We start from the raw sequence: 14,028 nt of genomic DNA on the forward strand, positions 1-14,028 counted from the left end.
CATCCACCTTCTTACCATCCTCAGGTGGACCGCCCGAAGGCGCCCCCCCCCTCCCTCACAGACCCATCCCCCACTCCTACCGACCGGCAGGCCCGCTTCCTCCCCTCCCCACCCCGGGGTGCGTCATCCCAAACCGCCCACCAGGCACTCTCACCTGTTAATGCCTCTGTCCGCTCCCGGGGCCGTCCTCTGGACTCCGTTCCACGGGCCTTCACCGGTCCAGTCTTCTTCCGAGATCCGGGGTCGACCTGCAAGACACCAAGGTCGTCACCCCCCGCTGCGCGGCCTACGCCTTCCAGGTCATCCCGCACCTCCCCCTCTTCCAACTCCTCGCTCTCAGCACTGTAATCCAGTTCAAGCACCGGTTCCCGATCCACACCTTCAGTCGAGACACACTTCACTGCACGCTTCACACCCTTGGCTCCACACTCGCGGCCACGCAGTACGGTGGCGCCACCAGAACTCGTTGCCCGATCCCGCGGGGGAGGGACAGCCGCCGCGGACTGCCCTACTGCTTCCGACCTGCGTCTTGGAGCCGTGTTGCGCCCCGCTAGGCCCCCCTTGGCTCTGCCGACAACTGCCGACTTGGATCCCCTCCCGCCCCCCAGGTCGCTCGAACCTGGCAGGGCCCCGGCACCATCGGGCCTCAAAGCCGTGCTGGCCGTCCCTACCCCGGCCGCGCCCCCAGTAGAGTGGGCGGCCAGGCCTGACCTCCGTAACCTCGCCTGCCGGATCTCCTCCTCCTGCCTCTCCGCCTCCCTCTCCTCCTCCGAGGTAGGGGTGGGGGGCCCCTCAACGTCGGGGCCCCACACAGAACCAACCCGGGCCCTCGTCTCCTCAGCCCACCTGACCTCCTGAATCTGCTCCAAGATACGCTCTCCCCTGGCCCTCTCCTCCCAGGAGACAGAACCCCAAATCGGAGGGGGGAGCGGCTGGCCGTGGCCAAAAAATTCGCCCCCCCGAGGGAAGAACCCCACCTGGTGGAAACCTTGGACCCAACCCGGGCCGCCAATGGGAACCAGAGAGGGGGAAGCACTCCTGCCCACCGCAAACCCAGGCACCAGCGGCCGAACCACGGCCGGGGTGCCCGCCCTGGAGCCCCGGGACAAGTCAATCGGGCCGCCCCCAGACACCCGCAGGTCCAGCCCAGGCCCCTCCCCAATAAAAGAAGCCCCATCCAAACGAACCAAGGCCCCGGGGGCCCCGCCGTCACCCTCCGACCCGACCAGGCCCTGCGCGGGCCCAGCCCGGGCGTCACCTAGCTCCACCCCCTGCGCAGCACCGTCCGGCGCCAACAGAGGACCCTGGAGCGGAAGCTCCTCGGGCACGGCCCGCACGGCCGCCCCCGAGGCCCCAGGCAAAAACTCCAATTGAGGGAAGGGGCGTGTGGAAGTCGTCCGACGCTTCCCGCCCCGCGCAGTATCCTTAGGGACACCCGCCCCCCTCCTGGCCCCCGAACCACCCTCCTGAACCTGGTCGTCCTCCAGGCAGGCGAAAACCGCCGCCTGCACCCCCGCCGAGGCAGCCCTCGTGCCTCTGGTGGCCCCCACCCAGGCCTGGTCCATGACCCCGGGCCTAATCAAGTCATCGCGGCCGGCCCTAGCGAGCAGTAACAAGGCCTCACGGACCTGTTCCGCAGACACCCCAGACATCCCGGCCAAATCAGCAACAAAAGCAAGAGAAAGAAGTACAAAAACCCAGCTGTCGTAAGAACAGCTCCGAGAACAATTTCTAAAAGTAGCACTAGGCCTCAAACTACGCACAAACTAACAACTCTTTTCGAGCTCCCTCCCGATGGTGCCAGGCGCGGAAAAGAGGAAGATCCCTTCCTCCCCCGCGCTTAAGTACCCACCCCCTAGCTCCTCCCCTTCCCCTGCCTGGACTATCCCCTGCGCGAAAGACCCCGGGGAAAGACTAGTCTGCGACTCTGCTTTCCCCGGGGCCCGGCAGAACCCGCTGGGGAGAAACGCGATGCGCTTTGCCGGCGGGCCCCTCCCCTACCCGCCTTCACCGCAGCCTCAACATTGACGTGAGGCAGCGGCTCTGTGCCCGCACCCCGGGCCGACCGCACACTTTTCTTGCGGCCCAGGTCACTTACCTGGCCCTTATTCACACTCTTGGGAGGCGAGCAGGCTGCCACGGCGGCCTCTGACCCCGCTGCCGCGTGCATCGCCTGGCGTGCCGCTACCGGCTCCACAGGCCGAAGTAACTCGAGCCAGCCGGCCTCACCAAGCTGCCGGACCGCCTCCACCACTCTCTAGTGCTTGCCCGACATCCTAACTCTGCCCACGCCTCGCTGAACAACTGCACAAAAACGCTACACTATCCTCTGAATAACACGAAAAATTAAATTTACAGCTACCCTCCCAGCCAAAAGGTCACCAAATCTAAAATGGTGGCTGGGAGAGGAAGGACAAGCCCTCATATAGCCTTTGGGCTATAAAATACATTGAGCTACATTTGGGATATTCCCACGAAGCCAAAACTAATAACAACAATGTGGCCGCTGCCGGCCGTCTCTCCCCCTCCCAAACTGCCCGGGAGGCAGACCTCGCGGGCTTGGCTGCCCCCCAAACCCCCCTTCTACAAAGTATAAAAGAAAGCATGCTATTGAAGTATGTATCTTTTGTGTGAGAGCAATATATCTTCCTCTTCTGTCCACAAAGGGCCTTTGGTAAGTGCTGAACTCCCTTCTCTTTTTTTAATTAACTCTTTTTATTGTTTTTGTCTTTTTATAACATTTAACAAACACAGGTCAAGTACCATGTCCCACATCCGAAGATTATCATAGAATTTAGCATTCAAAACGTACTGCACCATTTTGAAAAAGAAGCAACACACTTAGCTGCCATCTGTCCTGTTTTTGCTGGGACAGTTCCGGCAAGTTGGAGACTGTCCGGGTAATTCATTATCCCGGGACAGTCCCAGCAATTGCACTGACTGATGCCCAACTCACCTAAAAGTGATAAAATGCACCTGCCTGATATAGATGATGTGCTGCGAGTGAATGTATCTATCGCATACCAAGGATGCATGGTAGTGTTGATGGGAACTCGATGATATGATCGACTACTGAATAAAGCGAGAATTACAGGGAATTGCGATAGAATTTCAAGCTTTAGGCCAAGGTAGCCGAGTTGCAAACATTGTCCAAAGCAGTTGAATAGGAGAAATATTCCAACTCAGCTACTTTGGCCTTAAATTTGAAATTCCTGTCTTAATTCCCTGAAATTCTCTCTTTATTGAGTAGACCCGATAATCGTCACTATGATAAGTAGGCAGAGTTAAATTATGCTAATTGTTAGGGTTGGGAGGTGTGGGCGTAGCTTTGGGGCAGTGGGTTTGGTAAATTTTCAAGTAAGTAATTGATTGCTGTGCTGCAAAGTGTCCCTGGAAATTATTTTCATATGTTGGCAACTATGCAACTCACATCACATGTTATCCAATTCACGGTCATCCGCCCCATGAAAATATTCCCACCATTGGCCCCAGATTTGAGCAAGTTTTGAGGCAGCATTTTGCCCTGTACACCGTTTCTTCTGCTTTTTCACAATAGTCCATGCCTCTCGTCCATTCCTCCACAGTGGGGGGCCTTTCACAGTGCCAATGTTTTGCAATATCCCCTTTGTCCATCAGCAAGCCAAAGCCAACAAACCTTCTGTTACAGCGCGGGTCTCCCCATTCCTCCATGATTACCAGTGGAATCATTTTGAAGTCTAAACACATCCTCCGCCAGCCCAACAAAAATATGCGTTATTTTCAGCCAATATTGAGATATAGGCAACCCAAAATCACTTAAAAACAGGTGCCCACAGGCATCTTACCTCTTAACCACTAAGGGTCTTGGGCTCGCGCTATCTTCTTGAGTCGTGAAGAATCTGAGCATAAACCAATGTGGGAGCCCCAACACAGGATGGGCGGTAACCCGGAAGTAGTTTACGAGCTGTCTATTCGTTTGACAAATGCTGTTTATTCGGATATACATATATATTGAGAACTCTTTGGCTACAACAAATGTAAATGCCTAGCGACATCTCTCTGTCAGGAGTCCTGTTTTAAAGAAGTGAACTGTCCAGTACCCGACCAAGGTGCCATGTGATCCCGGTTCAGAAGAGCATGTTCTGCATTCTTCTTGGCACTCGTCTATTGTTTTTGTCTTCACTTACCAGTCATGGATGTTTGTAGTAGCATTGAGGAGAAGAGGGAAAGAGTCATATGTGCTCACAATCTGATGTCAGTTTGGTGCAGTCTTAGGATGCCAGGGGGTCCGCACTGCCTACTTACGGGTTAAGTGATAAAACATTCTGTAAATGTGAAGACATTTGAAAGTGGGGGCTAAAAATTAAGTTGGTATCCTCAGATTGATATGTGAGAGCAGTGTAAATGCATCAAAGAAAATATTGTGTGATGGGTGACCCTAATTGAATTTATAAAAGCTCCAAACTTCCAGTTAAAATATAGAATTTTAAATATTTTGTGTGAACGAAATTACATATTTCATCATTTTTGTATTGGTTTGATAAATGCTTATTTACTGTTTTGGCATTCAAATCATTGAACTTGCTTAGCCCAGGCTTCTCAGATTCCAATAATGGCTCAGTGGGGGTCCCTGGATTCCAATAATGACTCAGTGGAGGTCCCTGGATTCCAGTAATGACTCAGGGGGGGTCCCTGGATTCCAATAATGACTCAGTGGAGGTCCCTGGATTCCAATAATGACTCAGTGGGGGTCCCTGGATTCCAATAATGGCTCAGTGCGGGTCCCTGGATTCCAATAATGGCTCAGTGGGGGTCCCTGGATTCCAATAATGGCTCAATGGGGTTCTCTGGATTCCAATAATGACTCAGTGGAGGTCCCTGGATTCCAACATTAACTCAGTGGCTTGCTGCTCCACTCAGATAACTAAATAACAAAACGAGTGCCAGTACTGGAAGTCTTTTTCTTTCTTAATAACCATACACTAATTGACGGAAAACAAAAAGTGACATAGACTACTTTTTTTGTCTGAATTAATCATAATGAAATTAGTATTTATTCAAAATCACACATCTTTGACTGCAATTTTTATGCTTTTTTCATTTTTCATATTACTGCAACATTAACCCGTTCAGTGCTGCGAACGTCCAACGGTCGTCACATGCACTACCTCGCTAGTGCTGCGCACGACCGTTGGACGTCCGGATCCCGTTAGCGCAATTGAACGTCCGCACTGGGGCGGAATTTGCGGCTCGCTTAACGGGTTAAAAACACATAATGTACAAATTCAAAACACATACAATGCACTCTCACACATACCACTTTCCGGATTTTTTACCTTCACTCACACCCACTCTACACAAATCACCATACGAAACAACCAATATATTTACAATGATTCAATTTTTCAATAGTTTCTTTTTACAATGCCATAGAACATTATATTTCACCACTTTATATTTTTCAATTATTTTCAATGTTGATGTTACTACACTAGCAGGACAATATGACGTGTGGGTTCAGGTTTAGCGTCTGTGTGTTTTCCGAATTGTTCGGGGTATCTCAAAACTTGGGAAGCCCCCAATGGTGGCGTCTGTTAGTTTCCAGACCCTTCCACTGAGGCGCGCTGCTTTACTGGCGGGTCTCTTATCTCCGTTCTCATCAGTTGTGGCGGGACCTGATCCGCCAAGGTCTACATCAGGCCCCAAGTAACTGCAGGATCTGACTGCCTTAACCATGACAGAAAATTTAGAATGTGCAGTTGCCATACAGGGCATTATATCTTTTTTAGGTACATGCTTTGTTAGGAGTGCTAGAAGTACAGGTGTGGGAGGTTCTGCAGTTCTCCCTGAATAACCTTGCAGGGATTCAAAAGGAGAATGATCAATAATGAGGCCTTTCATTCTGTTTACCCCTTCGATGCTCATGACGAGCTGAGGCACGGTTGAGCTGTGCTGATGACGAGCTGAGCTCGTCATGAATAATGGTAATCAAAGGTTCTCAGCACAGGAGGGGAAAACCATCAGCAGCGATGGTGTTAAATCTGGTCTCAATTGCGGTGCATTCCAAGACACACATCAAATGCCAAGCAATGTCTCCCGACAAATTGCACTATATTCTTTTATCAACAAGGAGTCTAGTGTTTACTTTTCCTTTCTCTTACTGCAAAGTGAGTAGATTTTGCAACCTCGTGAAAAATCATAGGGACATTAGAGGTATGCATGTCAGGGAGAGGACCTTGTGAAAAAATCAGAGGCACAGTTAACATTGTGTGCATTGCAGTAAAAACCTCAAGGATAAATCTTTAGGCACATGGTTGTGGAAGTACCTCCTAATCCTTTGGAGATGTGTGGAAAGATGGTGAAGAGTTTTCGCTGCATACTGTGGTAAAGTGTTGAAGTAAGGATGATCTTAGCAATGTGTTGAAGGAAGGAGAGTGCACTGATGTGTTTTTTTGTTGAATTAAAGGGAGGAGATATGTGCTATCTGTGTTTTTTTACTGGTCTCTGTGCTGATTAACCCCCTATCACCAACCTGACCATGAAGTTCGCTACATTGTCCCCTTTCTATACTCAGGGTTGATAACCTGTCTCTGCAAGCGACTGTACCATACGTTTTGGAGGATACACCCCACCTTCAGCACATGGTGCCAACCACCGGCTCCTTGTGACATCTGGAAGTTACCATGACAACCACAAATCACCAAGAGCTAGTACTGGTGGCACTGCAGCCAAAAAAACACACAAGATGCAGACTAGATTGTATTGGGCACCTCTGAAGGTTACCAAATTTGTAAAGGACCCGACCCCTAAATGCACAAGATGTGGGTTTCTTGAAGCAAACAATGAACATGCTTTTGTGACTTGCCCAATGCTTGAAAGATTCTGGGAAATTGTGAGTAGCGTCATATCAAAAATAGTCAGAACAAACATTAAGACGACTCCTGTGCTGGTATTGTTAGGGGTCGATACTACAACAAGGTGTTTTCTTAGTAAATCTCAGCGATGTTTGCTGTTCTACCTACCATTGCTGGCCAGAAGAGATATATATATAAATACAGTGCCTGGACCCAAGGCCTCCCACTGCAGTGAGTTGGTTAAAAGCAGTTTGCCGGACTTGTAGGTTGGACATTGGAAGTACTCCAGCTGGGTCGGGTACAATATTGCCCGAGTATATAAGATGGAACAATATCCCGGATTCAGGTGAATGTAAGTCCTATGATTTCACCCAAGTGCATGGGTATTGGTCTTCAGCCAATATAAGAGAGCTGGGACCATTGAAAATGCATTAGGCTGATGGTCATACTCCCCCCAATATAACATTGCCTGAACCTGCAGTAGCTATATATATATTCCACATTTGTAAAGCACAAACAATCACCGGTAAGGGTCTCTAGGCGCTGGGGGCCGTGGGGAAGATTACGCATGTGGTGCTGGGCTACTCTGCCACCGGCACCGGGGATCGAACCGTGATCCCCAGATTCCAGCGTCAGTCGCCCTGGCCACTGCGCCACACCTCTCCCTAAGCTCCCATAGCTATGGTGCTAGGAGGACAAAAAAAAGAAGCAGACAGTGCAAGCAGAGAACTCAGACTTACATGAAGATTTAACACACAGGATGCTGTCTGGAGAACACGCCTGATATTCTTATGTGCTTATTTTTGTAGGTCCATGATGGTCCTGCTGTGTCCTCGTGCCTTTGTGCGAGGCGATTCCATTTTGGAGCATTGAGCTTGAATTCAGTTGCTTCCAGTCTTTGGGTTAGATGGTTATGGAACTTACTCCTAAATAAATATCCTTCAAATCTCACCTGCTGTGGAGCTTCTTTTCAGTCTGCTACCTAGAGTAACGCTGTGCAAGTAAGCCAAGGCTCACAAGGAGCTGCTTAAGAGAGCTGCGTTCACCCAGCGGCAGGGAACACTAAAGATGGCGCTGTCTCAATGTGTGTGTTTAAAAGGTACACTAATCTCAAATCCATTTGATTAAGAAAGAAAAACAGAATAACAAAGGAGGTTTTGGAAACAGAAGTAATTCTATTAGAACGGCGTACCAATAAATCCATCCAGATTTTTAAGCGTGTAGTTAATTCCCATGTCTCTACCAGAACGTCATTTTTTATTTTACGTTGTGGTGGCGATACAGGCTTTACCTTATTTACAAGGCAGCGTTAAGCCTCTTAATGTGGCTCAACGCTGCCTTGTAAATAAGGTGCCCTTTCCTGCCATACTTAGCATGAAAGGGGTGGGCAATGTGTGTTGCGGTGGGTGTACCCGCCGCAACACCCGTTGATTTTGACGCTGCCCCATATTTACAAGAGTGGCGTAAAAATTAAAACCAGTTAAAACCTGGTGCCTTATTTGTGAGGCACTTACGCCGCTGTTGCGTCACTATTTGTAATGCTGCAGTGGCATAAAAAATGCACCACGTTGCACCATATTCACACAGTGATGCATCTAGGCAGATGTGTCACTTTGTTTAAACCCCTAACCCCCTGCGCTACATTATACCTGCGACAGGTATAATATATGCAGGGTGGGCGTTCAGACACAGGAAAGCCACGTAGAAGTGACTCCGCGAAATCTAAGAGATTTCACTGTGACAAATTTACGGTGTCAGTGCATCAAATCCTTACGTATTCTTGAAGCAGGCGTAAGGGGTGACGAAGAGCCTTTCACATGGGGCTTGCCCCATGTGAAATTACACATGGCTGAAGTTGCATCTGTTTTCGGACACATGCCAACAATGCGCCTTTTTTGCACCTACAGATACGTTAGGATTATTGTTGTATCTGTAAATCCTTGTGGCATGGAGCACCATACAGTAAATATGGCGCATCCATGGTGTCGCAAGGATGGCGTTGTGAACAGTGTTGCATTGCGGTTTTCTGCAGTGATGTAACACTTTTCATAAATGAGGCCCCTTGTCTTAACAGGGTGCAATGAGGAGAAATGCTTTATTTCTCCTCATTTTTGCTGTTTTTATGTGTGCTGCATTGTGCAGCACACATAAAAACAGCAACACGCCATGCATGATTGTTTATGGAAGGGACACCTTCCTGCACATAAACAATCTTTCCCTGCAATGCAGGCACCCATGCAGTATGGTGCAAGGGTGCCTGCGTTGGTGCTAGGCAGCTGAAATTAGCGCCTGCTTAGGGGGAAACGCAGGGTTGCACCGCGTTGTTGTAAATACTGTGCAGACCTGCATTTCAGAAGTAGAAAAGAGCAGCTTTAAGCCAAGAAGGCTAACGCCACGCTCCATCACTTCTTTGTAAATATGCCCCTGTATTTTTTTTTTCATTGAATCCGTTCGAGTGGTTTTATTTTGTCGTTATCTCCAAACATTTGAGCCCTTGACGCCTAGTGGGAGAGCAGCACCATTGTTTTTCCCCTCGGCTCTGATTATGGTGGCACAAGAAATGCCTCACATAGCCAGCAGGTGGCGGAAAAGAGTTATATTTAGTTGTACCACCAATGTTAACCACTACGGATCTGGCTGCAGAATATGGCCGTGCTTGAATGAGAACCTACTTACAGTCCTATAAGCCCTCCTCCCATCTGTCTCTGTTCTTATTCTGACTCACTGGGCACTCCACTGCCTGTAAAACGAACCCGAAACTTGACAATGTTTTTTCAGCTCAAAATATTTATCAACATAAACAGCACAAAACTGAAATACACTATTGATCGATGATGCTTGGCGAAATATACAAATATTACTTTCAATGTATAAATCAAGGACGAGGAAATGCCGAATACAGTAGGGGCACAGAAATGTGCAGTTGCGGTTGACAGCGACCTCTCTACCCCTCTGCAAATTATGGCTCCCACCAGCTCTCTGCCTTCCTGGAGTTCTGCTACAGCTACTCTCCCAGAAAACCATTCTAGTGCTGGCAGCAATAATGTCCCTCCTGGGCTACCTTAGAGGCACATACACAGGTCTCCCATGAAATCTCTATGTCCAAGCTACAAGCTACTATGTCCAGAAACCGGCAGCTCCAATATGCAGCTTGAAATGACAAGCTCATGGTACCCGGCACTAAAGTCCCTCCTCTGAAAAATGAAACAAGCATTGGCATAACCCAATAGGTCTCGCCTTTGGGACTTCGAAGTATTTAGGTATGCAGTACAATATCCTTGGTGCACTAACATCAACTATTGCATGCAAGGGCGGTGGGTGACATTTGAAAGTGGTGGGGCGCAAAGTGTTTTGCATACAGCACCGTAGTGAGCGAGCGCAGCGAGCGGCCCGAACCCCAAAATAGTGGTTTGGGGGGGTTACCTCCCCCCCCCAAGAACATTTTGAAAAAAAAAGAATAAAAATTGTGCATTTTCAAGCAAATTTGAGAAAGCAGGAAGGTTAATAAAGCAATTGTGACAGTGCAGTTATTACATTAATAGATGGCATAACATAGATAGCTGCTTATTCAGTATAACCACAGAGCTTCATACATTCGGTCCTATTATGCTCAGCTGCTGAATTCAGACTATAAGACTTTCATGGAAATCTCAGCTCTATGAGTAGAAGAAGTTGCACAGCAGTTGGGAAACAGCCTTCACAAAGCATTGGGAAACACGCCTTACCTACATATATTGGCCAACAACTGATGTTTCTATTTTCTGTTTTGTCTAGCAAAGTAGAGCCGAGACATCGGGTATCAGAGCGCTTTACATGAGCACCAGTTTCGTAACATCAAAGTGAAACCCTAAGTCCAAGCATTTATTTAACATTGCTCAGCAGTCTGTCACCAGAGTCAAAGGATGCAAATATTTTATGTATGCTGCTGGAAAAACCTCCAAAACCTGCCAACTTCCTCTTAAGTGATGTCTGACTCCTGAATGGCAAAGACACCCACTTGCATTAAATATGTGTACCTCGGTAGCAAGAACCGGCTACATGGTGCACACAAATATCACGCTAAAAGTTATGGGCACACCGAGTCCACCTCGAAAATAAATACCAGCTTGAAATACCTTGTTTTAACAGTGTGGCTCACGCTCGCACCATGCACAGCTTGAGGCAATTAATTAAAGGCATGTCAGTCGCAATGATTTAGATTATCAGCTTTCACAAAGTGCTAAAACAAATGCCGTCCTGAACAATTTGTTGTCATTCATTTCAAAAGCAAAAGCAAGCATGCGCTCCTGTGGCCATACCTCCCTGCCAGACGTCGGATTCAATGCGGCCTATGGCACCCAAGCCTCTTTTTCATCTCGCTTCAATGACGAATAGAAGGACACAGCCAAAAACATATCCCGCTCAATCCAACATCAGATGGTGACTCCTTTCCCACAGCTTGTGTCAGTGAAAACAGTGAAATTATTAGTCCTCATTAGGACTCTTTCATTAAAATTCTCGTTATGTCACTGACGTGGAATTACCGTTCCTGCAGCCCGGCAATTCACAGGGCGGAGAAATAACACTGATTACTGGGTCTGACGTCATTTACTGGCCGCTCGTAATCGAGGCTTAAGTGTCGGTTGTGTGCAACTGTCGTACCTGACTACACACATTTGTTATATACGTCTGCAGGTTCCACAGACCATCTAATGTGCCGTAAATGTGGCATAGTTTCAGCTCTCAAGTCATGGCTTTCTGTTTTACTGCGAACTCGACTGGAAGGTTATTGGAGAGGTTATTGGAGCGCTTTACATTACCCTTAGATACATTATACAAGGACATATTAGTTTATTTTTAAAGGCACTGGTATATTGACTGGTTTGCCCAGAATCACAGGATGTTGTTGAGCCGAGACTGGAACCTGGTTCCCCAGTTCCAAAGCAGGCAGCTCTGGTCAACTATTTACCCTCTGCTCGGACCAAACTACACTTGAACCGGTATTCATTTTAACCTGATTAAAACAATGTGAATTGACTGACATTTAGTTGTATTTAGAATAACTGAATGAATGGAGAGCAACTGCAAGAACGCAGATTTGTGAGTGCTCCGTGAGAGGTGAATGTGCTCTCAAACGATTGTCTTGTATTGTAATTGCATTTATAAAGCGCATACTACCCCTGAGAAGGTGAGATATTTGGTTGAACAACATTGTCAATTCGACAAATCGAGTTACAAACACATTTGCCACTCACTCACTACCTATTTAAAACCTATCCCCTGCAGTGCTGGAAGTACTTCAGAGGCGCGAGGCACTGTCTGAGTTCCAGACAGTGCCAGTTCAACAAACCCGAATCCCCCCCCCCCGTGACGTCAAGTATATCGCTGTGAATAGTGAACTTTGCAACAGCTGTGGCACAGGACTTGAGATTTATTTTGGGGCTTTTTAAAAATGTTCCCTCAAAAGTATCCTGCCTTGTGTTTGTTTTTGGAGATATATGCATTTCTGCTAAAAGTATGCACGTCCCCATTGATATATTGGCGGTTTTGCCATAATAAGCGTCATGGCTCGTCCAAGTAAAAGCTCCCCGTCTCCTAAGAGGAAAGTTTAATGAATGAGAAGTTTTAGGCCGAGCATTTCCCATGGCTTATCGGGCCCGTTATATCGCGACGATAAACTTCAGATTAAATCATAGATCAAGTCATAGTAAAAATGTCAGACATCGAGAAACATGTGGCAGGGGCTTTGGAAAGTCACGGACGTGTTTGGCATCATGTATGTATAGGCATTTATATAGCGCACTACTTACCCGGAGGGTCCCAAGGCGCTTCGACCGCTGCGAAACCCTTCCTGGCTTCCCTGAGAGATGGTCCCTTTAATGGGTATCTCCAGGGTGAGACCAGGCATCCCCGGCGGTCTGGTGGGGCCGTTAGTGAAGATGAGGCAAGCTAATGCCTAGAGTTGCCGAGTGTGATCGCTGATCAGAGTGGGCACCGAGGCAAGAGAATTATCGAGTCCGCTGACCCTGGTCCAGAAACCTGCCGCGCCGGGAATCGAACCCTGGTCCCGGGCCGTCCTCTGCTCTCGGGTCTGCCGCCTCTAACCACTACCATTATTCTCGCATGCCGTCAGCGGTTCAGTTCACCCAAGCCAAGCGCCCAGTTCACCAAGCGCCCAAGCGCCTCATAAAAGGGGAGTTACTTACTAGTTCTTCTTCCAAACATTTTAATACAATTTGTGATCAGAAACGAGTTTAGAGGTGAAAGTCACACTCGTTGTGTTCAAAGTGACACAGAAAAACGGAACCAACCTTCCTGGGTTACATTAGCTGCATCACTTCTTGCTATGCTGTTCGATAGTGGATTATTAGTAGTGGTAATAATTATGCATCTACCACCCATGTTTCAGCAGCCAATCCCCCCAGTGTTCGAGCGAGGCCGGGCCAGCGCAGGGCCCTTGTTAGCCGGCCTTTTGTTCCCGGGCCATCACTGTTGCTAGCACCGCCCGGACACCATTCAGCCCGCATTCAGCATTTATGTCCGTTCGCATATGGTTCATCCGCTCCCAATGTGTGCATGTACCCAGAAAACGCAGCTTTTCATTATGTATTCTCTACACACTACTCACTATTATATCAACGACGACGGGTCGACGACAGTCTGTCTCTGATGAAACCACGTTTAAAACCACACAGGGGGCACAGAGACACAGGCAGGACGAGTCCACGACCACGAGGCGACTGGAACCGGATCCTCCAACTTCAGCGCTGCGAAATGGCCAATCACTGCATGACTACATTCAAGTCAGACACAGTGATTGGCCATTATGCAGTGCTGCTGAGCAGCAGTGCACCTCCCACGCGCGGTATCTAATAATGGATTGCTGTGCGCTGACCGGCCAATCCTGGCGCTGCATGCAGCGCCAGGATTGGCTAGGGGGGCATACTGTCTGCTCGCTCTCTCGCCCTTCTTAACGCTGGGGGCTGCTACCCAGCTAAACCTGCAGGCCCCTGGTCACTCACTATGGGGGGGGGGACCTAACTGCGCATGCTTGGGCTAGTTTCAGCCCCAAGCTTCATATGCACGATAGGGCTGTCTCTGCTGCTGCAGCCCTGCCCCTGCTGCTGTCACTCAAGCTGCACTCCTGGTCAACGCGGGTGCTGCCCGGATTCCAGGCGGGGCTCGGCGGCGGCGCATAAATAAATTACTGCTGGTG

General features: G+C 48.7%; 1 protein-coding gene across 2 annotated transcripts in view; it reads left to right on the forward strand.

The window, feature by feature from the left end:
* GRB7 (growth factor receptor bound protein 7) overlaps positions 1-14,028 on the forward strand; it is a 672,870-nt gene that overhangs the window by 229,986 nt on the left and 428,856 nt on the right. The window lies entirely within an intron of this gene.

The sequence above is a fragment of the Lissotriton vulgaris genome, chromosome 5 (assembly GCF_964263255.1).
Source record: "Lissotriton vulgaris chromosome 5, aLisVul1.2, whole genome shotgun sequence".
NCBI classification, from domain to species: domain Eukaryota; kingdom Metazoa; phylum Chordata; class Amphibia; order Caudata; family Salamandridae; genus Lissotriton; species Lissotriton vulgaris.